The 27,852-nt window shown below is 41.8% G+C and overlaps 1 long non-coding RNA gene across 1 annotated transcript in view; it reads left to right on the forward strand.

The window, feature by feature from the left end:
- Positions 1 to 3,559: 3,559 nt before the first annotated feature.
- Positions 3,560 to 27,852, forward strand: part of LOC139364461 (uncharacterized) — an 82,793-nt gene continuing 58,500 nt past the window's right edge. Inside the window, exon 1 of the long non-coding RNA XR_011626464.1 lies at positions 3,560 to 3,698. This is a non-coding gene — a long non-coding RNA (uncharacterized lncRNA). The remainder of the gene's footprint in view (positions 3,699 to 27,852) is intronic.

The raw sequence follows: 27,852 nt of genomic DNA on the forward strand, positions 1-27,852 counted from the left end.
TCAGGCTGTCCCTTCTCCTGGCACCCCTGGTGTCATTTCCTTCCCTGTTAACTGACCAGTGTCCACTTTCAAGTTCAATTCGGGCATCCATCTTCCTGGAAGACTTTTCTCGATGTAACTTCCCTGTTCATGTTGGCTTTGTATTGAATTCCCTCTTTGGGTTCCCATATTTCCTTGTCAATATCTGTTTCTCTGCCCTTAATACAGTGCATTATAATTATCTGTTTATGCAGCTATTTCTTGCACTAAACTAGGAGCTTTTAAAAGACAGTTTTATTCTTGACTGTTTATCCTCAGTGCCTTACATCAATAAATATTTATTGAAAGAATGAGTAAATGAATACAAAGGATGAATAAGGCTAGAAAGGCTGGATCATGTCTCACCAAAGGACAGCCCTGAATGCTCACCTATCAGTTCTGTTCTTTCCTGCGTTGTGTCTTCGTTGGGGCAGCTATAACAAATTACAAATCGACTTGGTGGCTTAAACAGCAAGCATTTATTTCTCATGGTTCCAGAGGCTGCAAGTCTGACATCAGGGTGCCAGATGTTTGGGTGCTTGGTGAGGGCTCTCTTCCTGGTTTGCAGACAGTTATCCTCTTGGTATATCCTCACATGGCAGAGAAAGCGAGAGCGAGAGAGCGTGCTCGTGCACACTCTGGTCTCTTTATCCCCTTATAAGGACACCAATTCAATTGTTGGGGCTCTATTCTCATGACCTCATCTAAACCTAACTACTTCCCAAAGGCTCTATCTCCAAATACCATTGCATTGAGGATCAGGGCTTCAACACACAAATCTCAAACATTCGATCCATGGAAGAGCTTTTGGAAGTGTTGGGCAAAGGATGACAGGGTAAAGTGAGTCTTTGTGACCACAAATCTGGCAATGGCTTCCAGGACAGGTTGGAGGGTGGGAGAGGACCTCTACCCATGGCGGGTTATAAGCATGAGTTTCACCAGCATAATGAGAGGCATGTGGGGAGGGTGGGAAGGACTGGTGGAAAGACCTGGGCCCCAGCCCTGCCACCGTGGAGCTGTTCGATATTTAGTGGGCACTTCCCTTTCCTGGCCTTAGTTTTTTGACCTGTTAAATGAGGAGCTGTATTAGATATATTCTGGGACCCTGTTTTATATTTTTATGTCCTTCCTGCTTGATATTGCTTCTGTGCTGCAGGCCTGAATCTGCAGTTCCTTTAAGAGCCAGAGATTTAGCGGGCTGGTGCTAGAAATGGCCCCTGGAGGCCACCATAGCACCTCGTGCCTTGCTTAATTTGGATGCCTGGATAGATAACTCCAACTTGGATGGCATCCGAGGGTATTTCAGGGTTGATAGGGATCTCAGATGTCACCAGGGCTTTGAATGCCACATAATTAGGCCCCAAGCGGCAGCTGGCTACATCTCCAGCCCCTTTGTCCCATGTCGACGTGGCTCCAGTTCCCTCATTTTCTCTTGGTTTCAGAAGCGGCTGCTGCCTGTGATCTTGCTGTGGGGGATCAGTCCCTTATCAGAGCTGGACAAGGCTCCCCTTAGAAGGAACCTGTGAGGGTGGGTGGGGCCCGCGTGTGTCCACTCCTGCCCCTCACACTGGCTACTGCTTTACACCAGACCTCAAATCCCCAAAGGAGGGCAGAATGGGAGGGAAATGGTGTCTCCCACGGTGCACCACGACCCCACACCCACACATGGGGGCCTCTGGGCTGTCATCCCAGGGCCCGTGACTTTGACAGGCAGCTGTTTCCTCTTCCCTCGAGAAATGAAGGACTTGGGCCACAGAGGGGTTGAGCAACTGCCCCAAATCTTTGAGCCAGGCTCTTTACCGCTGGGGTCTGTGCGCGCTGTAACCACCCAGGTGTAGATAACTAGCACCTTGAGGCCACAGTTCGCCCGCCCTGGGACTTTTTATTACTGCAGAAGAAGGAAGGAAACTTGGAATCCAAGAAGTGGGTGTGAGTTCTGGCTCTACCAGTTCCTGTGTGACCTTGCTAATTACTTTACACCTCTTTCATTTGCCCTGTCTGTTGCTAAGCTAAACTCGATTGGCCTGAGGATGCCTGCATACCTTGAATCCTTATGTAAAGAACTGCAACGTAACTTAGTACAGGAACTTACTGAAAAAAGCCTAACAGGAGTGTATTTAGGAGCCGAGCTTCAGTCCATCACAGGTGGGCAACTCATCAGGCCATGTTCAAATAAGGCCAACGCCGAGCCCTCACCAACGGTGGTCTCTGTACCTCCCATGGATGCTGCCCGCCCACCCTGCCAAGCCAAGCTCTCTGAACTGCTTCTGGTTCCGAGGTCTGCATCACTGGCGAATCTTTCTTTGCTCAATTAAACTCTGTTAAATTTAATTTATCTAAAGATTGTCTTTTAACACTGTAAAATGGGGTGGGGGCTTCACCTACTGTGCGGACTCGTGAGGAAGAACTAGGATACTATACATGCTAATTCTCCTGACTCTGATCTCCGGTGGTGATTTGTGGAGGGCGGGAGGGCAGATGGTCAGCAGGTCTCCCCTTGACTGTCGGAACTGCACTTGCATCCTGGGGGCTATCCTGTCCCCCAGGCCCATGCGTGACCCCTCAGAGCGGTCTTCACAGCAAGGGGTGACAGGAACCCAAGGGCAATGAGACTCCAGGCTTCCCAGAAAGTACAAGGCCACTGTAGGAGGAAGAGGGGAGGGTGTCCCCAGGGCACCCTTTGGCCCTGCCTTTGGGAGTACTCTAGTGTTACAGGAACTGGGGCTGCAAGGCCTCAGGGTTTCAGGGCAGGGGATGGTGAGAGTGGTGGGAGGCATGCTGGAAGACAGTGGCCTTGGGACTGAAGCCCAGCCCTGGCACTGGCTGGCCGTGATAACGTGGGCAATGTGCTGGCCTTCTCTGCACCCGAGTCTGCATCTCTGACTTTCTCAGTGTACCTTACAGGCTGTTATACAGATTTAAAAGCAGGGGAAGAGAAGCTCAAGGGTGCATAAAAATACTGAGGTCATGAAGTGTTTTAAAAAATGAGGTTGCTGGTTCAACATGAATTTCTTTTTCTGATTTGTGAATTTATTGATACGAGAAGTCTTACAAAGTACAGACATAAATTGTATTTTGGTCTAATTGAATGAGTAACTTTTGTTTCAAAGACTAACAGCGCTTGGAATTTTGCTAAAAAAAAAAAAAAAAAAATCTAGGCTATTTGATCACTGTCGATAAGGAATCCTTTTTTTTCTTTTTTCCTAGTGTCCATTGCAGGAGGACCTTGGTAGAGATCATGGCCAAAGCAGCTGGGAAAAACAAAACCTTCCTTGTCTCTTACTGCTATTTTGAACATGCCCACAGAAAGTACTTTTACCTGTTGACTCTTACTCCCCAACAAGGACAAACACCTTCTCTCCCACACGCCTTTTTCTTTCCATTTTCAATATTTATTCTCTCCAAGATGCCCTTTTCTGGAAACCAAAATGAGTATTTACTTGATTATAAATAATGACACAGTACATGGTCTGGGGCTAACACAGCACACCAATTCAGACTTGATGTTTCCTTATTATTTATGGTGCTATCAGCACAGCTTCTCAGTTCAATCCTGGTCTTAAATCAGGGATCCCATCACAGAACCTAATGTGAGAGAAAATCAGATGTACCAGGAGCCTCCTTTATTTTTCCTTCCTGGCTTGTCAAGCAGTCAGAAAATGGAGACTCGACATTAAAAGGTATGTGCTGAATAACTGTGTCTGGTTGCTAATGATACTGTGATGTGGCAAAACAGCAGCTACTGCTGAGGCTCCTCTGAGCAGATCTGTATTCTAGAGGAGTCAGACCCAACTCCTTTGTCTAATAAGACATTTAACATTTAGAACGTACAGCCAGAGCACCTGAAGGCATTTACATTTTATTGGAGTCTTATGGGAAATACAAAAGGGTCAGGGAATTAGGAGAGTCGTATGAGCTTTGAGGTTGACTCAGTTGTTAAAATTCACTGGGGACATTGCTCAGAGTACCTGGATGTGGTATGACTCTGGCCCCTGACGAGGTGCGTCTGGGTCAGGTGGGTGTTCTCTCATTGAACACACACAACTACTGAGTGCCAACTACAGACCAGGCATTGGGCTGCATTCTGGAGTCAGATGGCAGGAGTCACAACCCCTTGGTCCCTGCCTTAATGAAGCCTATATCCTCTCGAGACATGGGCAAACAAATAATTGCAGTTTCTTGGTAGAGCTTCTTCAAGGCTCCCTTCGAGGGAAACTGGATGGCTTTGGGGGTTATTTGGACTGTGGACTTTGGAGTGTTAGTTCTGAGACATGTTCCTGAGTCCTCCCTTCTAACCTCTACCTCTTAGGAAGTAGTGGTAACCCCAAGTTTCCAAGAGAGTGACTTTCAAGGGTCCCCTTTGTTCATTTCCTTGCAATAATTAACTAAAGGGCCAGGAAAGCTATTTCAGTGAAAGAAAGAGGGCATTAGGTGAGATCCTGGATAAGGTCTTATGATGCAAAGATAGGTATCTCCCCCTGGCCCCCTACAACCAGCAGGGAGGCAGCATGGTACAATGGAAATGCCCTGTACCTTTTCCTGTCTGCCACTTGCCAGGCATGGGATCGGCAACATGCTGGTAAACTGGTTCTCAGAGGGGGATACGAAAGCCCTGATTTGTAATGTTTTCCAATTTCCATGGCGTAAATACTCCCATCATGGCCAATTTAAAACTGTCAATGGCTTAAAAACTAGCTTGGAAAATTCCTGAAAATTTAATAGGCTCTGGTGAGCCGCAGAAGCTGGCTTAAGCGCACCATTGCCTGGGACCCAGTTTCTCCCTCATTTCCCCAGAGGTAACCATTTCTGACCTGGCGTCTCCAGGGCTGTGGTAAATATGGGGGTGAAGTCGGTCTTTTGACTGTTACAGTGGTGGCGCACAGGAGGGTCTCAGTAAACCTTGGTTCCCTGAACTCTTCTCCACTCCAGGAACAGCAAAGTGGTGTATGTATCACCACTCACTCATTTATTCATTAATTCATTCAACATTTATTGAGCACCTAGTAGTTTCCAGCTAAGTAGACTCAGACATGAGCCTTGCCTAAGACCCCTCTACAGATCAGTTGAGGAGACAGGGTAATAGATCAGAGCCATGGCTGGGGGCTCAATCTTTAGTGCTATGAACTAGCTGTGTAGAGGTCATCCTAGAAACAAAAAGAAGGGGCAAAGAGGAGTGGGAAATCAAGGAAGGCTTCCTGGAGGAAGGGACATGTATTGAGTTCTGAAGAGTGCGGTGGTTGAAGAGGGGGAGAAAGTTACATTAAACTAGGGTAGACTTGTGATTTTTTTTCATTACTGCTCCCCTAAGGAGCCTTTTTAGACATCTTTTCCCCTAATCATTTCCTCCCTGCCCACCATGAAAATTTTAAAATATGCTGCATACTTATGTACTGCATGTATGTTTGTGCTTTTTTACACAAAAATGTAAGATTTGTTACTCCCCCAGAACCAAGGGGGCACTATTGCCCCTTGTTGAGGATGTATGCTGTAGGCAAACAATCCCAAGGGGGCAGAAACCACAACTCTTCTTGCTAGCCATTAAACACATAACAAGCCGTTGATAATTCTTTGCAAAATAAATGAATACATAAACAAATGTCACTGCCAGTAGAATAAGTAGTTCAAGAAGCGGGATAGGGAATAAAGTTGCACAGGGTGAATAAGGAAACACAGCACTTTGTTCCCATTTACAAATAAGGAAACAGAGACTCGGTAAATGATAGGGTCAGAGGCGTAAGTTGGGTCTGGTTGGCAGGTCCTGAGCAGCCAGGCTGAGATGTCACATCCCAGGCGCTGTACGAGATTCTTAATCCCCCAGCTCACAAGGAGGCGCAAGTATCATGTGACTTTCAGGTCTCTTTGTTGCTCCCCCTGAACGATGTGCCAAGAGGGTCTGTGTTCCTCAAGGCGGAGATGAACAACCACTGGCTAACTCATTCCGCTCCAAAGTTTGAATGAAAGAGCTCCAATTACCAAGCTCTCTGCCTTTGGCACTTGAGAATCCATCTCAATTTCCCCCTTTCTTTCTGAAGCGACAGTGATTAAGGATTCATTCTGCACATAAAACAAGTGATCAATGGCTTCTGGCAGTTGCCATTGTCTCTCTCTCCCCCCATCAGTAGACAATGTATCTTGGGGAGCTGCCGGGGCTTGAGAAAAATGAGTTTGCCAGACACAGTTCTATTTTGATTTAGATCACAAATAGCTCAGCTCAGTTTTTACATTGATAACACGGAGATGGGTTCCATTTCCTGAGCTGTGTAATCCGAGTAAGTCCATCCCTGTTGAGGGAGAGAGGGAGAGAGGAAGAGAGACGGATCTTTTTGTGTGAGTTGTAATACACTGGACCCGGATTTTTATGTCAGGCTGACTCACAAGGCACCGCAGTCTAACTGGCATGGCCCCTTTCTTGGAACCTTTGAGATAGGTGGGGTCTGGTCTCTGTGGGGTCACCAAGTCTGGGGCTGTGGTTCTTCCTTTGCTCACCCAAACCAGTCCTCACTGGAGGTCAGTGCAAGGCACCTGCCCTGGAGGGGAGGGGTAGAGAAACTGTTGGCCTGTGGTTGTAACATCCAAGGGGCTTGGCGTGGGGCGGGGGCAGGTAAGTCAGAAACAGCAAGTTGGTGAAAAAGGAGACGAACCTCTATTATCTTTCTTTTTTCTCTCTCTTTCTTTTTTTCACTTTTTTTTTTTTTTTTTTTTTTTGAGGTGGAGTCTTGCTCTGTCACCCTGGCTGGAATGCAGTGGAGCAATCTCAGCTCACTGCCATCTCCACCTCCCAGGTTCAAGCAATTTTCCTGCCTCAGCCTCCCAGGTAGCTGGGCCTACAGGCATGCACCACCACACCGGGCTAATTTTGGTATTTTCAGTAGAGATGTGGTTTCACTGTGTTGGCCAGGCTCAAGAGAGCCACCCACCTTGTCCTCCCAAAGTGCTGGGATTACAGGCATGAGCCACTGCACCTGGCCAAACTTCCATTCTCTTTCGTGGGAGATATTTTAGATAAATAGACAGATATGTGAAAGTAAGTAATTCAGAACCTAAGCTGGTGGAACTCTAAATAAATTTGAGCCTTACAGGAATAATTTTGGGCCTGAGGCACGTGACAGGCAGCTGTAAGTTAGGCAGCTGTAATCTTTGTTTTTTTCTCATTATGGATTAAGCTTTCCTCCTTACCTGTGTTGTTTTGTATTAATTAAAATGGTAAATGGCTGAAGGATGCCAGGGAAGACCCCTTTCCTCTTACTGTTGACTTTCATTCTAGATTAACTTCCCTCCTACCTTTCTCATACAAGAAAGACTTCACGGCTATCATGTTATCTTAAAAGGGAATGTTAAATACAGTCTTTTAAGTTGAAAAAGAAAAACCAGCTGTAAAGAAAACCTATAGGGAAAAGAAAACAGACTATAACCAACTAATTTGTTGTAATTCTCGAACCAGCCTTGTATTGAAAATGTAATCCTGTTAAATTTCTTTGGTTTCTGCCTATATAAGCAAGAACTTAACTTTTAACTTCAGAGCACTGACCCCATTTCTCTGGAGTCTTTCTCTCCTGGATGGCCATTCCCAGCTATTTGCTTAAATGCACTCTTAAAAACTGGATTCCAACCCGTTTGATTATTTCAGGCTGGCATACTGATTGATACATAGATATCATCCTTTCAAGAGGAAGGATGGCTGCTTGAGGAGAGGAGAGTCAACCTCCCACCCTACTCCCTCCCAAAATTACCTCCCTCTGTCTCCTTTCTCCTGAAGGGGAATAAATACTGAATTTGAACCCAAGGAACCAGGTTTAGGAGCAGGAGCCAGTCACAGGAACAAAGGGTTTTTCTGTGGGATCAGTGCCTATCATCCAGAAATATACAACCCTGAACACCCTAGTCCCGAATGTTGAAATCCTGAGAGATCAAAATCTCTACAATCGAAACCCCTAACATCTAAAATCCTAAAAATCACAACCCTGACAGATTAAAACCCTGCATGTGAAATCCTGAAACCTGAATTCTGGTGAAGGCGTTCGTGTCCTCTCAGTTATAAGCAGGATAGTTGCATCATGTTAGAGGCATCATGTTAGGTGGGACTATTACCTTGTTACTGTCTTCATTTGGAAGTATGGTTTAAGGAAATGCATACGGTGCCAAATTGACAAGGGGTAGATTTGTGGACTTAATTTTAGGTGTCGACTTGACTGGATTAAGGAATACCTCAAAAGCTGGTAAAGCATTATTTGGGGAGTGTCTGTGAGGGTGTTCCCAGGGGACATTAGTGTGTGAGTCTGCTGGACTAGGTGGGGAATATCTGTCTTCATTGTTGATGGGCACCACCCAATCAGCTAGGAACTCAGAGAAAATACAGAAGGGAAATTGGTCTTTCTGTAAGATCTGGCACAGAGTTTCCTTCTGCTGTTTTGAGCATCAGAAATTTGACTCCACTAAAGTGAATTATCACAATGTTGACTTTATGTGTAAATCTTGGTTGTGTACGTTAGAAGTGTTGAAACTTCTTCAGTAAATGAAGAGATATCCTTTCTTTACATCTGCATTTGTGAAAAAGAAAATTTCTCAAGATCTCAGCTCTTTGGACCATTGCATATGTGGTGGTGACCCACCGTGTTTGATCCGTCTCGTCAAAGGACTTAGATTGCCTGTCATGGAATTTCAGATGACTGCAGTTATAAAGCTGGGTGCACACAATTACCAACTATACCGATATGTGCTTATACATTTTTCTTTTTGTCCTACTTTATGAATACGGGTTGTCGGCTCATAACCCCTATACCCATGTGATGGTTGCTAATACACCTGAATGTGTATGCTTGCAAAAATATGTGTGTTGTCGTTTTTTATCTTACTGTGTAAAGTGGCCTATGAAGTGTTCTGTCATGTTTCTATTTATTTCTCAAATAAATCCTCCTTTAAAAATGCAAATAGATGTCTTTTAAGTAATTTCTTAAAAATTATTTTTCCGGAATTATATTTTCAGGATTTTGATCTTTCAGGATTTTAACATTCAGAATTATGGTGTTCAGAATTGTGTCTTTTGGGGATATGGCCCAAACCCCTATCCTTATGCCAGCACCTTATGCCACACAGTTTTAATTATGCAGCTTTGTTGTAAGTTTTGAAATTGTGAAGTGTGAATCCTTCAACTTTGTTCTTTTTCAAAGATTTTTTGGCCCTTCTGGATCCGTTGAATTATTACGTGAATTTTAGGATCAAGTTGTCAATTTCAGCCCTACTGGGATTTTGATGGAGATTGCATTGAATCTGTAGATCAATTTGGGGGTCTTAATTTTAATGAAGAAAGTGGTCTGGAAGTGAGGCAGTATGGTATAGAAGAAAGAATGAATGGAGGCTTCAATGTCAGGTGGACAGGTGGTCGTCAGTTCACGTCTGACCTCCCAGCACTGACTGGTTTTGAGATCTTGGGCACATCGATCTTCTTCGAGCCCCAGATTCCTCATCTGTAAAACAGACCTAAGGATACTCACTCCAAAGGTGGTCTGAGAATTAAATGAGTTTGCCTATGCAGGCTGTAAGGGCAATGTCTGGCACATAACTGTAGCTACCTTCATTTCCTGAAGGCATTGAAACTCACCCAAGTAATAGGAGAAAAAAGCATCAGAGTAGAAAAATGTGAAGGCTGGAAAGGACCTCGGTGATTAAATTAATGCATGTTGAATTTTCATTGTCTGTGACCTTAATCTTTCTCTTGCCTCTAGAATACTTTTCTCCCCACAACTTTGATAAGATTCCACCTGCCTCTGATGGCCTAGTTGGAAGTAATCTCTTTTCTGAATGCACCCAGCATTTTTTCTTCTTTGACAGCATCTACTTCTGTTTGCCTGTTTTCTACAGATTTGGGTATGAGTTTTGACCTCACTTCTAAACTGTAAGCCTATAAAGGCAAGATTCAGCTGTGCCTTCGTGGACATGTTATTGTGGAGGGCTTCATAAAGCATGGCCCGTTCATGTGCCTACAACATGCGGGGGTGTGTGTGTGTGTGTGTATGTGGTCTTATTTCTCTGTACTTTTCTTCCTACCTTCTCCAAGCACACACATAACCTGCCTCGTGCTCAGTCAGGCTCTGCTAAGCAGTGAAATGTTTAAGGATACAGGTGAATTGACTCTGAAGCCTGCAGAAGGGAGGTTTCTTCTGCCCTGAGTTTGGGTGATCACTTCAGCACCCCACCTGGCACAGCTGGGAGGCAGCCAGAGACCTCTCCAGCTGGGAGTAATCGTACTGCTTTTAATTTTGCCAGTTTGACAGATCAAAAATAGTATTCTGTCTTGATTTTTATTTCTTTCGTGACTGCCGAGGTTGAATTTTTAATGTGTTTATTAGCCGTTTGTACTTGCTTTTTGATTACCTTTTCCACCTGAAGTATTTCAGCATTTGGATTTGAACTGATAAGGGAGAGACTGGTGATGAGCAGGCAATGCAGTTCAGCAGCTCGTTTGGGGCTGATCAGTCAAGTTGGAAACTGGTTCAACGTGGGACATGTGTGCCTGTGTGTGTGCATGCGCATGTGCCTGTGTGTGATGGTTTGTGTGTGGGGTGTGAATGTGTGGGTTCATAGGTTGAGACACAGCCTGGGAGACTTGGACAGTTACCACTGACCTCATTCTGTGCCACTGTATATCATGATAGTACTTTTTTTTTTTGCCATGTGCTCCCCATGAAATGCAAATTTTAGCAGCATAGGCGTCTACATAAGCCCACAGCTGAGATCTGTTTCTGTTAATTCTTTCATTCAAGCTCCCTTGCTGACTTCAAATGTCGGCATCTCTTTCAAAACATCTCTCATGTGTGGACAAGCTTCTGATCACTTCCCTTGGAAAAATAGAATTGAACATTACACATCCCTGCTGGGGTGAGATACTGCTTTTTTGTATCTGTTGCCTGTTGCCAGTTAATTACCTAAATGTTTGATGAAGACTAGAAGTAGGGCTGGGGCTAGAGGCTGGAAGGGAATCCATGCGCTCACTGGCTGTGTGGAGGGCTCCTGATGCATGGAGTGTGCAGTTGGGGCATGATGGTCAGAAGAAAGTCAAGCAAGGCCAGTGTTGAGGCCGAGCTTGAGCTGAGACAAAGAAGTCAGCACCTCATCTTTGTTCAGGACACAAGAAAGAGACTTTGTGGATGGTTTCACAGAGCAGGAAATGTTGAGACTGATGGTAGGTGGCCAAGGGATGAACATGCTGTAGGTGTTGGGGACAGACTGGACCAACCTGGTGCCACCCAAGGGCCTGTCCTGTGGGAAGTAGCAGGTGATTGAGAAGACTAGGGCATGGAATGTGGATGTTAGAGGTGAACATTGAGGGTGAAAAACTGGCCGTGGGTACCCAAAGGAGGTGGTGGACTTTATTCTATAAGAGATGGGAACATGAAGGTGAGAGGCTCAGTCAGAGCATCAGGGACAGAATTAGCTGCCCGTGTCAACTGATGAGCTGTGGGCTGAGTGACAGGACCAGACAGGGCTGACTTTGGCTTCTGGTTAGGGAGCCTAGGTGGGTGGCATTGCCAAGAGTTTGATATACACACAGGGATGTAAGTAATGAGTTCAGGATGGATCATACTGAAATGGAGGAATCCATGGAACATCTGAGAAGGTGGGAGTTTGGGAGAAAGATGTGGGCTCAAGATAAAGGTAAAGGTAAAGGTTTGCCAGTCATCAGCCTTTGGTGGTAGTTAAATGTACAGTTGTATGTCACGTTGCCTGGAGAGAATGGTGCGTGTGAAAAGATCAAGTCCCAGTGAGCACCAGGACTCATGGGTGGAGCAAGGAGAACTAATGAGGGTAAGTTCACACCAGGGTATTGTCCTGGAAGCATGAGGAGGAAGGCTTTCCCAGGAGGAAGACACTGGTAATAGTGTCAAATGCCACAAAGAGATGAAAGCTAAGGCAGAATTGGCCATGTAGCATTCGACTAAGGGTGTAGGCTTTGGGTTGAGATGAACCAGGCTTCAGATCCTGATTCCAGCACTTAGTATCTCTGGAGTCTTGGAGATGTCATTTAACCTGAGCCTCATTTTTTGCATCTATAAATTAGATGATAACAGAAGTAAATTCATAGGGTTTGTGACGATTACATGATATATTGAAGGTGAGGTATATGGCACAGATCCTGGCACACTGTGAGCAGGAAAGAAGTGTCACTACTATAGTTATGAGAGGTAAAAATGGTAACAATATCTACTTACAAAACTTCAGCAATAATTACCTTAAAAATGCACTGAAATCATGTCCTTTGTCCAGTCCCAGATGGGTGGGGGTAAGAACTTCTGCCAGTGAAAAGACATGAGCTGGGATCAGACCAGAGGAGTATGGTGTGGGCTTGTGAGAGGCCTGGAGTGTGGAGTGAGTCTGGACTGAGTCTGGAGTCTGCTTCCTAAGGGCAGAAGTATTAGACTCTAGCCAATGCAGGTGGGACCCTTGTCCATGGGGTCTGATCTGAGAGGGCTGGCATACTTGGAGACTAATGTGATAGTATTAGATGGAAGTCCAGATTATTTTTTAGTGAAGATCTGAAAAATAAATCTAGATAAGTATGGGTTAAAAGGATCAGGAGAGTGAGGCTTTTAGGAAAGGAATGAACCTCAGCTCCAGTCCCATTACCCTCAGGGACTAGTTGGGCAGTGTGGGCTGAAATGCTGGGAGCTTGCTTTATGAGGGAGGAGCTGCAGCCCAGTAACCTTCTGGGAGTTCAGGGGCTGTTTCCACACTGCACAGGCATGGAGAGTGGAGACTGTTCGTAGACCCTGCTAGCTCATGGGCAGGACTCTGTGTAGTCCCAGATCTGGCTCTCATTGGCCCATGACCCAAGTCTGGAGACTTGAGCCTGCAGGTGACAGGGCACACTATGGGCATCTGGGGATCTTTATATAAGGACTGATTGGTGTTAAGAAAATGCCTAGACTGGGACTTTAAGTCAGGACGGTGTTCGAAATCACACTTTAAAAGAACCCCTTGTCTTCAAATACATTGCAATGATAGATGAAATGTTTTGGAAAGAATTCAGGCATATCCACATTCAACAACAAGATAAACACCTTTGTGGGCTAGAAACAAATCAGTGGTAGATGGTGATTGAGGCCATGGACTTGCTGAGCTCCAGGATTTCGGAATAGGCATAAGTGTGGCTGTTGTGGGAAGACAGGGATCAGAAGCTCTAGATTCATGACTGGGGCCTGAACCTAGGGTCATTGCGTGAAACTGGGGGTTGCGGCAGGTGCTTATGCCCATCCCTTCAAAAGAGGCTGGAATAAACCTCAGCCAGTGCTTGGAGCTGCAGCATGTTATAGAGCTAAATGGCTGGGTGGAAGGAAGGAGCAGATGAAGCCACACTAAGGACTTCAACTAGCCACCTGCTGGCTCAGTGATCAGATGTGTGACGTTTCCAAGATCACCCTGGACCAAGAAAACACCGCTATCAGACCTGGCCCTGGGCTAGGTGTCCTAAAGAAGAAACTGAACAACTCCCACATAGGGAGTGGTGAAAAGGAGAGAGAGGGGCTAGAGGGAAACAGAAAATACTCACTGCAGATGAACTTGCTAATGAAAGTTCCAAAGCACACAAAGAAAATGAATGCTAAGAAAGACAGCAACAAGCTCAAAAATCGGAATTCACTCCCATTGAAATGGGAATAATAAAACAATCTGAAAATGACTTTAAAATGAGTGTGTTTAATATCCTTAAAGATGTAAAAAAGGAATAACACCTAAAAAGATTAAGAAATTGTGAAACAAAAACAAGCAGATAGAAATCAAGAACAGATGCATATGCAAATGAACCAATTAGACCCTGGAAATGAAAATATCAAGTAATAGTGATTAAAACATGTTCAGAAGACAAGATCAACTCTAGGCTAGATATGCCCAAGAGAAAATCAGTAAATTGGGGGAGGATACTGGAGAGTTTACCCCAAATGTTACACAAAGGTAGATGAAAATATGAAAGAAAATCTAAGAAACATGGAGGACAGATGGAGGGATTCCAACACAGGTCTAACAGGACTTCCAGAAATGAAACATTGAGAGAATGGAAGAAAAGCAGTTTTCAAAAAGATGAAAGCTAAGAAGATCCTGACATTTTGAAAAGACCAAGCCCTCAGATTAGGAGCACTAAATGCTAAACAGGAATAAGCCTAGCCCAGTGTCTGGCAAATAGTAGCTGCTGAATAAATATTAGTCCCGTTTTCTTCCCTTCTTTCTTCTTTCTAAAAATAATTACTGAATATCTGGTATGAACTTGACCCTGTCCTGGGCTTTGGCATAAATATGATAAATTCCCCCACCCCGACAAACAGCTGAGAGTTGGATCAGGAAGAAAGACATATAAACAAGTGCATGTAACAAAGTTATAGGGTCTGTGGCAGAAATCTGTATAGAATCCAGAAGGTATGAAAAAGAAGGAAAGGTATATGTGTGTGCATGAAGCTTCCTAGAGCAAGCAGTACCTCAATAGTTTTGTGAAGGGGGATGAGTGAAGGTGAGTGGCAGTATGGGCAAGAGCACAGAGGCCCATGCCCCTGTGTTTGGAGAAACTGGTCAGCTCACTGTATTAGAGTGTAGGGTTTGAAGAGTGAGCATCTATCTTACCTTTTGTCATCCCACATATTGTGAACTCCTCAAGATAGTTTGGCTCTGTGGGGGCCCATACTTTCCCAGAGTACTTCCTGCAGGGTCCATGAACAGCTAACCTTTAAAAAATATTTTGCTGACTCACTTGCATAGCCATAGATCTATCTTAGTGGTTGTGTTTTATACCTAGCCTTCTGGACAACAGAGACTAAATGCCTCCCAAGGATGCTGTGTTGCTCCTGCTCAGGCACAACTTTAAACCCAAATCCCTTAGCTAAAGAAGCACTTCCATTTATTAAATAGGGAATCCTTTCCCCATTTCTTATTTATGTCAGGTTTGTCAAAAATCAGATGGTTGTAGATGTGTGGTATTATTTCTCAGGGCTCTGTTCTGTTCCATTGGTCTATATTTCTGTTTTGGTACCAGTACCATGCTGTTTTGGTTACTGTAGCCTTGTAGTATAGTTTCAAGTCAGGTAGCGTGATGCCTCCAGCTTTTTCTTTTGGCTTAGGTGCTGGGGAGGATGTGGAGAAATAGGAACACTTTTACACTGCTGGTGGGACTGTAAACTAGTTCAACCATTGTGGAAGACAGTGTGGTGATTCCTCAAGGATCTAGAACTAGAAATACCATGTGACCCAGCCATTTGATTACTGGGTATATACCTAAAGGATTATAAATCATGCTGCTATAAAGATACATGCACACATATGTTGATTGCAGCACTATTCACAATAGCAAAGACTTGGAACCAACCCAAATGTCCATCAATGACAGACTGGATAAGAAAATGTGGCACATATACACCATGGAATACTATGCAGCCATAAAAAAGGATGAGTTCATGTCCTTTGTAGGGACATGGATGCAGCTGGAAACCATCATTCTCAGAAAACTATCACAAGGACAGAAAACCAAACACCGCATGTTCTCACTCACAGGTGGGAATTGAACAATGAGAACACTTGGACACAGGAAGGGGAACATCACACACTGGGGCCTGTTGTGGGGTGTGGGGAGCGGGGAGGGATAGCATTAGGAGATATACCTAATGTACATGATGAGTTAATGGGTGCAGCACACCAACATGGCACAAGTATACATATGTAACAAACCTGCAGGTTGTGCACATGTACCCTGGAACTTAAAGTATAAAAAAAAAAAACAAAACACCAAAAACAAAAAAACACTTCCATAGACCCCAGGGAGGTGGGGAATGCCTTGGAAAGAGGCTGAGCTGCCCGAGCGAGCGAGTGCTGCGCTGATTTGCTGGGGAAGAGCTTCACAGCGTCTCTGTTCTTTCATCTGTCATGGAGGAATGACAACGCCTGCCACTTATGTGTTTCACAGACATGTTGTTATCAGGAACATTGGCAACGCTTTGATATATGGAGATGAAAGATGCTGGATTAATTCAAAGCTTTATTTGTTGTTTTTTTACTATTATTAATAGTTAAATTGCCGAACACATTTTTGACAGTCTTGTCAGAAGCTCTTCGATATGTTCTCTTCCCCGGAAGAGTAAACATTGCCTTTAGAGGCTCGACTACTATTTTTTTTTCTTTCTTGGCAGTAAAAAATGACTTCAAATCACAGTATTTAGGAAGATGATATTTTTGATGTACTCTAGCCTCTTTCAAGCTCTTATTCTACTCCTCACTTCTGTGTAAAAAATGAAAGGGCAGAGAAAAATTCAGATATTAGCCTTGCCTTGGCCTCCAGAGCTGCCTCAGGGCCCGTGTGAGTAGGCGGACATAGGAGGGATGGTGAGGTGGGGTGGTCACCCAGAAACACAGATGGGCTGGGTATTTCATTTCCTTGCATGCATTCGAAGGGTCTATACAAGGTTCTGGTCTAAATGTCCCGGTATTGCTGTCTCCTGTGTCACCGTGAGCACAGATTTGCCTTCTTTCCTAAACGATGAGCTTGGGAGCCTGGATTTTGTGCTACCATCTCTGTCCTCTGGGTAGAAAATAATTACTTCAAAGCTAGCAAAATTTACACTTCAGATTCCTTCATCTCAGCTCTTGAGGCCTGAGGAAAGGAAATTAGCAAAAGTATGATGTTTTAACCGCAATCTGTTAAGACCAACTCTCTTTGCGATCCAGCTTCTCCTCCTTCATACTTCTCTCTGTGTCTGGGTGGCGTGAAGCACCCACAGACATTTGTTGGTGTTCTACGAAAGGAAAGGTGATTGGAAATATGCCGTTTTTTTTTTTCATTTCCCTGAGATGGAGTCTCGCTCTGTTGCCCAGGTGGGAGTACAGCAGCGTGATCTCAGCTCACTGGAACCTCTGCCTCCCAGGTTCAAGTGATTCTCCTCCCTTAGCCTCCCGGGTAGTTGGGACTACAGGTGTCCGCCACCATGCCCGGCTAATTTTTGAATTTTTAGTAGAGATTGGGATTCACCACAGTTGGCCAGGCTGGTCTTGAACTCCGGACCTCATGATCCACCTGCCTCGGCCTCCCAAAGTGCTGGGATTACAGGCGTGAGCCACCACACCTGGCCAGCAATATGCCTATGTGACTGTACTTTGGAAAGATGATTTGGAAAATAACAATAAAACAAGTTGGAAGTTACAGATTCCTGATATGGACCTATACAAAGAGCACCTTCTTTTGTCATCTTTATTTATAAAAGAACTGGGAGAAAATTCAGATGAAGATTAATAGACTGTGAAATGAAAGCAATAAAATGAATGATTAAATCAATAAAATTCTTCACTTCCTGATGTCAGATTGTAACAAAAATTTCAGATTCCATTAAAGCAGCAGTTCTATAAGAAAGAGGTACATTTTTGAAGAAATATTGAATAGGGCTTTTGGATTGTTTGCTAATCCAATTAATGGTGTGGAGTGAGTCATATGAATGCTTTGGAAAAAGATTTAATTTTTTTGCTGATTTGATGTGAAATACTGACATCAACCAAGATGATAAAACTCATATATCACTACAACAAGGACATTGATGGTAAAATAGTGAATAAAGTCATCAATTAAAAAGGCATTTGATTAGCTTTTCCAGAGAAAACTTGAAAGGCACCAAGATTTTATAGGTTATATATATATAAAAAAACTGGCTTTCCCAAATGTTACAGCAATCTTAAAAGTTTATGAGACCTTATCAATTGAGCAGTGAAGCAGGAAAAAAACTCACTTATCTAAACTTTCAATAAAAAGAAATAGATGTGCAGATGGTAAGTAAGCATATGAAAAGATGTTCAACATCATTATTATTAGGGAAATACAAACTGAAACTCCAACCTATTACAATGGCTAAAATACAACCAATCTGCCAATATCAAGTGCTGACAGAGCAACTAGAACTCTTATGTTCCTAGTGAGAATGCAAAAGGTTACAGCCCCTTTGGGAAATTCTTTGGCAGTTTCCTATCATGTTAAACATATGCTTACCATAAGGCCCCACAATCCCACTCTAGGTATTTACCCTAAAGAAAGGAAACTTATATTGACAATGGAACCTATATTTGAATACTTATAGTAGCCTTATTCATAATCACCAAAATTTGGAAACAATACAGATGTTTTTCAATCAGTAGATGAATGAACAAATTGTGGTACATGTGGTATATCATGTAATGGAACAGAATGCTACTTAGCAGTGAAAAGAGACATGACTCACACGACATAAATGAATCTTAAATGCATTTTGCTGAATGAAAGAAACCAAGCCCACATCTTGGTTTCTAAATGTCACTCTCCAATAAAAGGAATTGGATTCCTTAAGTAGTAGATTCCAGGGCTGGAGTAGGGAAAAGACAAGATGATCCTAGAACATCTTTTGATGCTAGAAAATAATGAAGTGCAAGAAAGACAGAAAGGAAGCAAGGAAGGAAGGAAGGAAAGAGGGAAGAAAGAAAGGGAGCATGTGAAAAGGGCGGAAGAACCAATCTGAAAAAAACTTTCAATGGCCAAAACTAGAAGAATTTGAGCAACAAAGTAAAATAAGATAGTATTGGATTATAACCCAAAGAATAAAATAAACGTTCATGAATTCAGACTCATATGAAAAGTCACCGAAAAATGAATGTAGGAGAAACAACTCTTCCATATCAGAAGAATCTACTTAATAAAATGTAGAGGAATGAGAGAGATGGAAAATCACCATTAAAACCACAGTGTTACTATAATAATAATTGCTATGAACAAGCTCTACAAATGGATAATAAAATTAGTAGATGAATGTCTCTCCTGAAAATATGTATTAAATACAAAGGGAGAAATAATAACTTTACAAGGGAGAAATCTAGCAGTTGCTACCTTGACCAAGTAATCAAAGTTAGCATCAATAGCAGCAAGACATAGTGGCATATGTCCCCCCATTATGTGATATATATACAGAGGGTATCTCATCTCTGTGGAATTCTTTCCAATAATGCATAAGCCCAATTTAATCATGAGAAAATACTAGAAAGCTCAAATTAGGGGACATTCTGCAAAGCATCTGACCAGTAGTACTGTTTAAAAGGGTCGAGATCATGAAAGATGAGGAAAGGATAAGGAATGTCATAATTCAGAGATGACTAAGGAGACACAACAACCAAATCCAATGTTCTTTGGATCCTGTAACAGAAGGAACATTAATGGAAAAACTAGTAAAATCCAAATAAAGCCTATAATCCAGTTTATAGTTTTGTAGCAATGCTAATTACTTCCTTTTGATGATTGTACTATAGCTACATAAGATGCTAACATTAGAGGAAGCTGGGTGAACTCTTCATATTATTTTTGGAAATCTGTAAATATAACATTATCTTAAAAGTTTTAAAATTTTCAGTTAACCATACCAGAGGAAAGACTGAATTATCTTTCTAATTTGTAGATAGAAAGCATTACATATAGTTGCTACATGAAGAGATAATGAAAGAGTATGCAGTCAAAAAGGTAGGAAAAATAATATTATAGAGATGTGTGAAGAAGTTAAGTCAGAAAAACTTTTTTTTCTGGATTTTGTGATGCTTTGTATTTGACAACTTCTTATATTTGTAATTCTTGGTGGATTTCCTTATTTTACATAAATATTTGTGTTTGTACTTTGTATTTTTAATCATGTGTTAATAAAATTATGTTTTGAGCCCCTGAGCCTGGATTGGTCAGGAGATTGGCCCAAAGCCAGACCCTGAGGGAGTATCTGTTAAACATGTTGGCTTCCTGTCCCATTCTTTCCATCTCTGCTGGCCTGGTGGCTATGAAAAGACAGTTTTCTGCAAAGGTTTGGCCCTGTTCTCTGCATAATTGTGATGCCACCAATCTCCACTGATAGTTTTAACATGGTCATGGTGTCTTTAAAAGACACAGTGGTAAAGTCCTTAGCATCTTGTTTACTCTCAAACTCTGCTCCTAAATTTCTGGCTTTCTGTCCAGTGGTCCCAACTTACATCCCATTCTGCATTTTATCTTCCACTTTGATTGAGCTTTATTATTTGGGGCCTCCAGTGATGAGGAATATATTTGCATTTACTCTTTTTTTTTTTAGATTAGTATTTTCTGTTCTAAAAATAAATATTCTTTATTTAATAAGTTGAAAAAATGAAAATTTTTCATTTTTTCAAAAAGAAACCAAGAAAAAGAAACCAAGAAAACAGTTCCATTTATAATAGCATAAAAAAAGGAATAAATTTAATCAGAGAGGTAAAAGATCTATATGCTGAAAACTGTGAAACATTGACAAAAGAAATGGAAGAAGATACAACTAAATGGAAAGACATATTGTGCTCATAGATTGGAAGAATTAATATCATTAAAATGACCATACTACCCAAAGCTACCTATAGATCCAGTGCAATGCCTATTAAAATTTCAATGACAGTTTTCACAGAAATAAAAAAAACCCTGAAATTCACACAAAAGACCCGAATTAGCCAAAGCAATCCTGAGCAAAAAGAACAAAGATGGAGGGATCACATTACCTAATTTCAAAACCTAACACAAAGCTATAGTCATCAAAACAGCATGGTACTGGCACAATAACAGAGATACAGAATAATGGAACAGAACCGAGAGCCCAAAGATAAATCAACATGTTTCTAGCCAACTGATCTTTGATAAAGGTGCCAAGAAAACACAATGGGGAAAGAATGGTCTCTTTAATAAGTGGTTTTGTGAAAACTGGATATCCACATGCAGAACAATAAAAGTGGACCCTTATTTCACTTCATATACAAAAATCAACTGGAACTGTAAGACTACTAGAAGAAAACCTAGGGGAGAAGTTTCTTGACAATGGTTGGCAAATATTTTTTGGAACTGACCCCAAAAGCACATGCAACAAAAGAAAATTAGACAAACGGCATTGCATCAAACTAAAAAGCTTCTGCACAGCAAAGGAAACAATCAATAGAGTGAAGAGACAACCTACGGAATGGGGGAAGATATTTGCAAGCCATATATCTGATGAGGGGTTAATATCCAGAATAGAAGAGACTCAAACAACCTAGTAACAAGAAAAAAATACCTGATTTAAAAATGAACAAAGTACCTGAAAGGACATTTCTCAAAAGAAGACATACAAATGGCCAACATATATATTATTTAAAAAATGGTCAGCACTACTAATCATCAGAGAAACACAATTAAAACCACAATGAGATGTCACCTCACAACTGTTAGGATGATTATTATCAATATGACAAGAGATAACAAGTGTTGGTGAAAATGTGGAGAGAAGAAAATCCTTGTACACAATTGGTAGGAGTGTAAATTAGTGGAGACATTATGGGAAACAATATGAAGGATTCTCAAAAAATTAAAAATAGAACTTCCATATGATCCAGCAATCCCACTTCTGGGTACACAAATAAAGGAAATGAAATTGTATGTCACAGAGCTATCTGCACTCCCATGTCTATTACAGTACTATTCATAATAGCCAAGATATGGAATCAATCTAAGTGCTCATCAACAGATGAATGGGTAAGGAAAATGTCTGTATATTAAATACATAATGGAATACTGTTCCTTAGAAGGAAATCTTTTCATTTGTGATGTGGATAAAACTGAAGAACATTATGCTAACAGAAATAAGCCAGGCACAAAAAGACTGCATAATCTGACTTGAATGTTGAATTTAAAAACGTTGAACTCGTAGAGGCAGAGAGCAGAATGGTGGTTACCAGAAGCTGGAGTGGGTAAAAGAAGGACTGGGGAGATGTTGGTCCAAGGATACAAAATTTCAGTTAGATGGGAGGGTTAAGTTCAGGAGATCCATGGTACAACATAGTGAAGCAGGTATGAACAATGTATTGTATAGTACTTGAAAATTATTGTACAGTAATTGAAAATTATTAAGAAAGTAGATTTTAAATGTTCTCACCACAAAAATAACAGTGAGGTAATGGATGTATTAATTAGCTAGATTTAACCATTCCACAGTGTGTACGTATATCAAAACATCATGTTGTACAGTATAAGTATATGCAATTTTTGTTAATTAAAAATAAATTAATTAAAAAGATAATTCTCTCCAAGATATTCTACCTATATTAGCCATTGTAAATATTTTAGTATAGCTCCCTCCTGTCTTTGTCATGTGCATGGGGACATGAGTGTGTATATTTTAAAATACAATTGTGACAATGCTATATGTACAACTTTGTTTCCTGCTAGCAGCACAATGTAAATATTTTCCCACAGTGTTTTATGCAGTCTTATATATATATATATATATATATTTTATTTTAATATGTGTACTTCATAAATATGTCAATTACTGCATATACTTACTGCATATTCCCCTGTTGAATAAGTAACATGGTTTACTGAGCCCTTTCTTAATTGTTGAATGGAGTGAAAAACTTGATTCGTGAAACTTTTGTGTGTATATGAATGTGTGACTTTTAAGAGATGCAATAAGGAATGCAACCAGAAAACTTCAAACAGGTGTAAGCAATTTAGATAAGAGCAGCGTCTCTACTGGGTTCTTAGAGTAGACCCTTAGAGCCTGTAAGAAGTAGGGAGACAATAGTGATAGAAAGACAAGTTTTGGTCTTAGGAAGGGTCTGGAGTTCAGCCTTTTGGTTGAGCTAAATAGTTTTCTACTTCTAGAATGAGTGCCTAAGAAGATGCTTATTAAGTACCAGGAGAAATGAAAATGTCTGTAAGCCACTAAAGCCCAAGGAAAGACAAGAATGAGACATTGCAGCAGAGAAGAAATGCAATCCATAATAATGGAGAAAACAGCATGTGTGGAGACTTCCAATGAAGACAGACACTAGCAGCGTAATTAAATCAAATCCTTGGACAGCTGAGAGACAGGGTTGTTAATGTGCTGAAGCCCACTCGGCAGCAGAGGAGGCTGAAGATGCATTAGAGATTAGAGTCTTGGCTTCTGATGCCTGTGGAAGCCACACTAATCCTGTGGCCCAGTATCTCAAAGAGAATAATTGTGCTAATTAATAACATGAGCGATATGGAGGGCCCTGACTCTGTAGATTTGCCTAGGGTGATGGAATGCAGATGGTCATTTATTTATTTGGAAAAACCAACAAATTTTACCAAGGGAGGAGATTATTCCATTAATACAATTTTGACCCCTGATAAAAGGTGTAGTTTGCCTCCTAAACAATCCACATACTTAGAAGGATATTGGTAACTTTCAGAAGTCCAGTAATGCTTGGCATGGAAAGAACAATGGGAACTTGAGACACATCAGCCTGGCAGCTCTGCAAAAGCCAGTGTTGTGCCTAGAAGCAAGCTGGTATTGGAGATAGTCAACAATCTATCAGAGGAATCCTAGGGATTACAGAGGCTGCCACTCAGCTCAGAGAAAGAGCTTTGTATCAGAAGCCACAGTTGTTGCCATCCATGCCTTCTTGGTGGCCACAATTTCCCACAGATGTTTCCAAACAAAGCAAAAATGCTCTTCTACATGCGTCAACAAACCCTGCCAAGTCAAGAGAGCCAGGATTCTCTCAGGGTTCTGCTCAGCTGCTCAATGGAGAAGAGAAAATAAAAGAGGGGAAATTGTTCTTTTGCTGGCTGCAGAATGGAGTAAACTGAGGTGATTCTCTGACAGTGTCGGTATCTAACAGGTTGGGAGTTGTGTCTGAGCCAAACTTAGAGGAGATGTCATTGCCCTTTCAAATGTAACGTTTTTGTTTTTTGTTTTCTCCCCCTAATGGAGGCAAAAATCATTTTGTGGATTTCTTTCCAATAAGGCAATAGTTTTCAGAAGTGAAAGGTAATAAATCCCAGTGACAAAAAACAGTTTTGGATTCTGTTTCCTTCCACTCACAGGATGATGTCCCATACTTTGGCATAACATTTAAGGTTCTTTGTAATCATGCATTTCTGCCCCATTTTCCTGCCTTATGCCTCAGCTACCCTTGTGGTTTCTAGACCATGTTAGGCTCTTTTCCAGTCTTCTGGGTATGAAATGTCAATAAAGTAGATGTTTTCTCTGGCATATGTACCTTCCTCTGGTGATCTGTACGATGCAACTTGACATTCATCCCCCCCATTGCGAAGTTGTATCTCAGGAAAGGCTTCAAAAGGAAACAAATAATGCACTCACATTTCTTCTTTATTCTTCTTCTGGAGGCCATTAATGAAGTCACCAATAGGAACAATAGAGCTACCATTCACAGAAGAATTGGCAGAGTGTAGACCTGTCAGCACCCCTAATTTCAAAGAGATGAGAAAGGGGAGGAGTTACCAGAATTCAAACCCAGAAGAAGAGAGTCATGCATAAAAGTTCACCTGTGGGAAGTTGGGTGCAGCTGACCAAATTAATATTCAAGAATCTCTCTCTCTTCCCTTCCTCTGATCTCCTGCTGGAGCTCTCCCTTAACCATACCCAAGCAGAAGCCAGAGGGCATGAGAGTCTTGTTGTTGAGACCCAAATGGACCAGCCCAGGGGCAGAGAGCAGGGCAGGGTAGAGAAAGGAGAAGAGTGGATCTGGAGGAGAAAATAGAAAATATTCAGCACAGTCCACCCCTTTGCCCTGTAGAATCCATTCTTGTCCTTTGTCTATGTAAAAGTTCACATTCTTCAAACAGCAAATACCAAAAAGCTATATATTTGGTTTTCCTTATATGGGAAATATAACCTACTAGCCACTAGTCATATTCTTTATATAAGGTAGAAGGAGGCAGGGGGAGAACTTAAATAATTAAGTAACATAGCAAATATAGTCCTTACTTCTGTAACTAGCCTTGAGGCCCAGGTTGATAATCACAGCTATTTTCTTTCACCACCAGATCTATGCTTCCTTTACCCTCATAGGTTAGGTGGGATTCTTTACTTAATTTCTGTATTGCTGAGTATACTGAAAGCTCAATTTCTGAAAGATTAGAAGCCATAATGGTTTTGATTTTATTGCCTTCCATTGATCAAGTCAATTGGACAAAAGAATACTTATAAGCATTCCAGTGAGTATTTGAATTTCGAGCCTAGTCCTTATTTATATTGGGGATCAGCAATCCATTTCCGCTTGGTAATTGGAGTCATGCACATGCATACCAGCCAGTAGAATGACTCCTTTACATTCCTTTTTAATCAATGGTATGAGAAGCCCAAAATGGTGAGAGGGCAACCTCGGCTTCCAATGATTGGAACAATGACTTCCAAACCCACGAAGCCCAAGGCCATGGGGATGGAAAGCAAATGTCTTGTGAGTGAGTTATTCGGAATAATAATCAGAGGAACCACTCTCAACACCACTACCACTTTCTTGAACCCAAGCATTTGGCTATGGGAAAGATGAAACCTAATAGAGGCTGCTGTTTCAAGATATATTTTATATCCTGTTAGCGCACAACCTAACCTCACAGGGACTTTCTTCAGTTGATTCTGCCACTAAATCTTCAGCAGGCTATTGTGTTGTTCCATAAAAACAATTACCATCCGAGGATAGTAAGATGAATTAATTCCCCCGTATGAGCCTAGGTCTGACCCTCCTTTGTTGTAAAATGTGTCCCCTGGTTGAAGCAACATTAAATGAGATAACACAGTCTTGGATAGGATATTCTGTAAGTCTGTGAATAGTGACTTTAGCACAAGCAGTTTGGATAGGAATGACAAATATATATGTGAAATGTATGCCTGGTCCTGTAATGACAAAGCACTGCTCACTCTGTGATCAGAGGGATCTAATTTAATCTTGGGCTATTTCTCCTTTTAAAGTGACTTTTTCTTAACCTTGGTGTGTGGAGAGATTTCAAGGAGTTCATGAACTTAGACAGGAAAAAATTATATCTCCATTTTCACTAATACCTTACTGAAAACAATTTCCTCCCTCCCTTTCTCTCTCTCTCTCTCTCTCTCTCACTCACTCTGACCCTCTTTCTCTTTCTCTCTTCCTCTTTCCTCAGAGTTTTACTCTTGTCGCCCAGGCTAGAGTGCAGTGGTGCAATCTTGGGTCACTGCAACCTCCACCTCCTGGGTTCAAGTGATTCTCCTACTTCCACCACGCCTGGCTAATTTTTTGTATTTTTAGGAGAGACGAGGTTTCGCCATGTTGGCCAAGCTGGTCTCGAACTCCTGACCTCAAGTGATTCACCCGCCTCAGCCTCCCAAAGTTCTGGGATTACAGGCATGAGCCACCACGCCTAGCCACAGTTCTCTAAATTATGAATGTAGTCCACAAACCACAGTAGTGCTGTAATACCTGTGACTTTGTCATAATAGAAATCACACAGTATTTAATAACACAGTTCTTTGTGAATACCTTGAAATGTCATCCATGCATCACTACATTAAAAATACACCAGTTTTTAGGCATGTTGCTGGAAGAAACATGCAGTGTCTCTATGCGTGCTTGTGCAATGGTGCCACTAAAGGTAGATTTACTTATTCTTATTTGGGTAATGCACATACTATATTACTTTTCAGTATTTACTGTTTACCATTGTTGATACATTTGTGAAAGTAGGTTAGCAGTTTTCAGAGTTTGCTGAAAGTTCAAAAAAGGGGATGGTTCAAACGAAAAATCTTAACTCTGTATAGGATACTTCCAAGTTTGTATTTGTCAAGTGAAAGAAGCCCCACACTGCTAAAGAGGTGATAGTAAAGCCATAGGTACTAGACAACGTGGGGCTGGTCCGTGGACAGGAGCAGAAGGAAAGGGCTGGCAATGGCACCTTTGTTAAATGGTGAGATCTGGTCTGGACTAGCTGATTTTTAGAAAGACATTCTGAAGTCTGTCTTTGAGAATTGGCAGCTTTGCCATTCCCACTCAGTCTATGGTGGGATGCAAACAGACATTTCTCATTGTAGCCAGCTCCCCACTTTTGCTCCCTGTGTGCACGCTGATGCTTTTAAAGAATTCTTATTTTGTGAGTCCCTTATGGAAACTACGAAGTCCTGCAGTATTTTGGAAAACAAAACTTTGCCTGGAGATAAAAGCATCAGACACTGCACAGATGGTGCTTCTATAATACTTGGTGATGCATCTACTTTTGGTATATAGAGAAAATGGAAGCTTCTTACGTTGGTGTCACTCATTCTCTTTCACACAGCCATGCATTGACATCATGGACTCTTCCAACAATTCTGAAGTCAGTTCGACCAATAGCCAAAAGGTCATCAAGTGTATGTGAAGCAGGTCCCTGAATCATGCTGTTATAAAAAGTTTGTCAAGAGATGGGAGCAGAGTATGAGGAGCTTTTCCATCACACTGAAGTTCTCTAGCAAGAGGGCCTGATAGTCACTGCTAACAAACTAAGGGCAGAATTTTAACTCCTCTCAATAAAAAGGAAAGCCCAATAGCAACCAAATCAAACCCAAATATCCAATTAAAAAAATGGGCAAAAGACCTGAATAGACATTTCTCAAAAGAAGACATAGAAATGGCCAACAGGTATATGAAAAAATGCTCAACATCACTAATTATCAGGGAAATGCAAATCAAAGCCACAATGATATATCATCTCACTTTAGTTAGACTGGCTGTTATTAAAAAGACAACAGATAACAAGTGTTCGTGAGGATGTGGAGAAAAGGGAAACTTACACATTGTTGGTGGCAATGCAAAGTAGTACAGCCATTATGGAAAACTGTATGGGTGTTCCTTAAAAACTTAAAAATAGAAGTACCATATGACCTGGCAGTCCCACTACTGGGTATATAGCCAAAGCAAATGAAATTAGTTTGTCAAAGAGCACTCCTGTGCTTACTGCAGCACTCTTCACAGTAGCTAAAATATGGAATTCGACCTCAGTGTCCATCAATGAATTAATGAATGGATAAAGAAAATGTAGCACGTATATACAATGGAATGCTACTCAGC

This window comes from Macaca nemestrina, chromosome 7 (assembly GCF_043159975.1).
Source record: "Macaca nemestrina isolate mMacNem1 chromosome 7, mMacNem.hap1, whole genome shotgun sequence".
Lineage (NCBI taxonomy): Eukaryota > Metazoa > Chordata > Mammalia > Primates > Cercopithecidae > Macaca > Macaca nemestrina.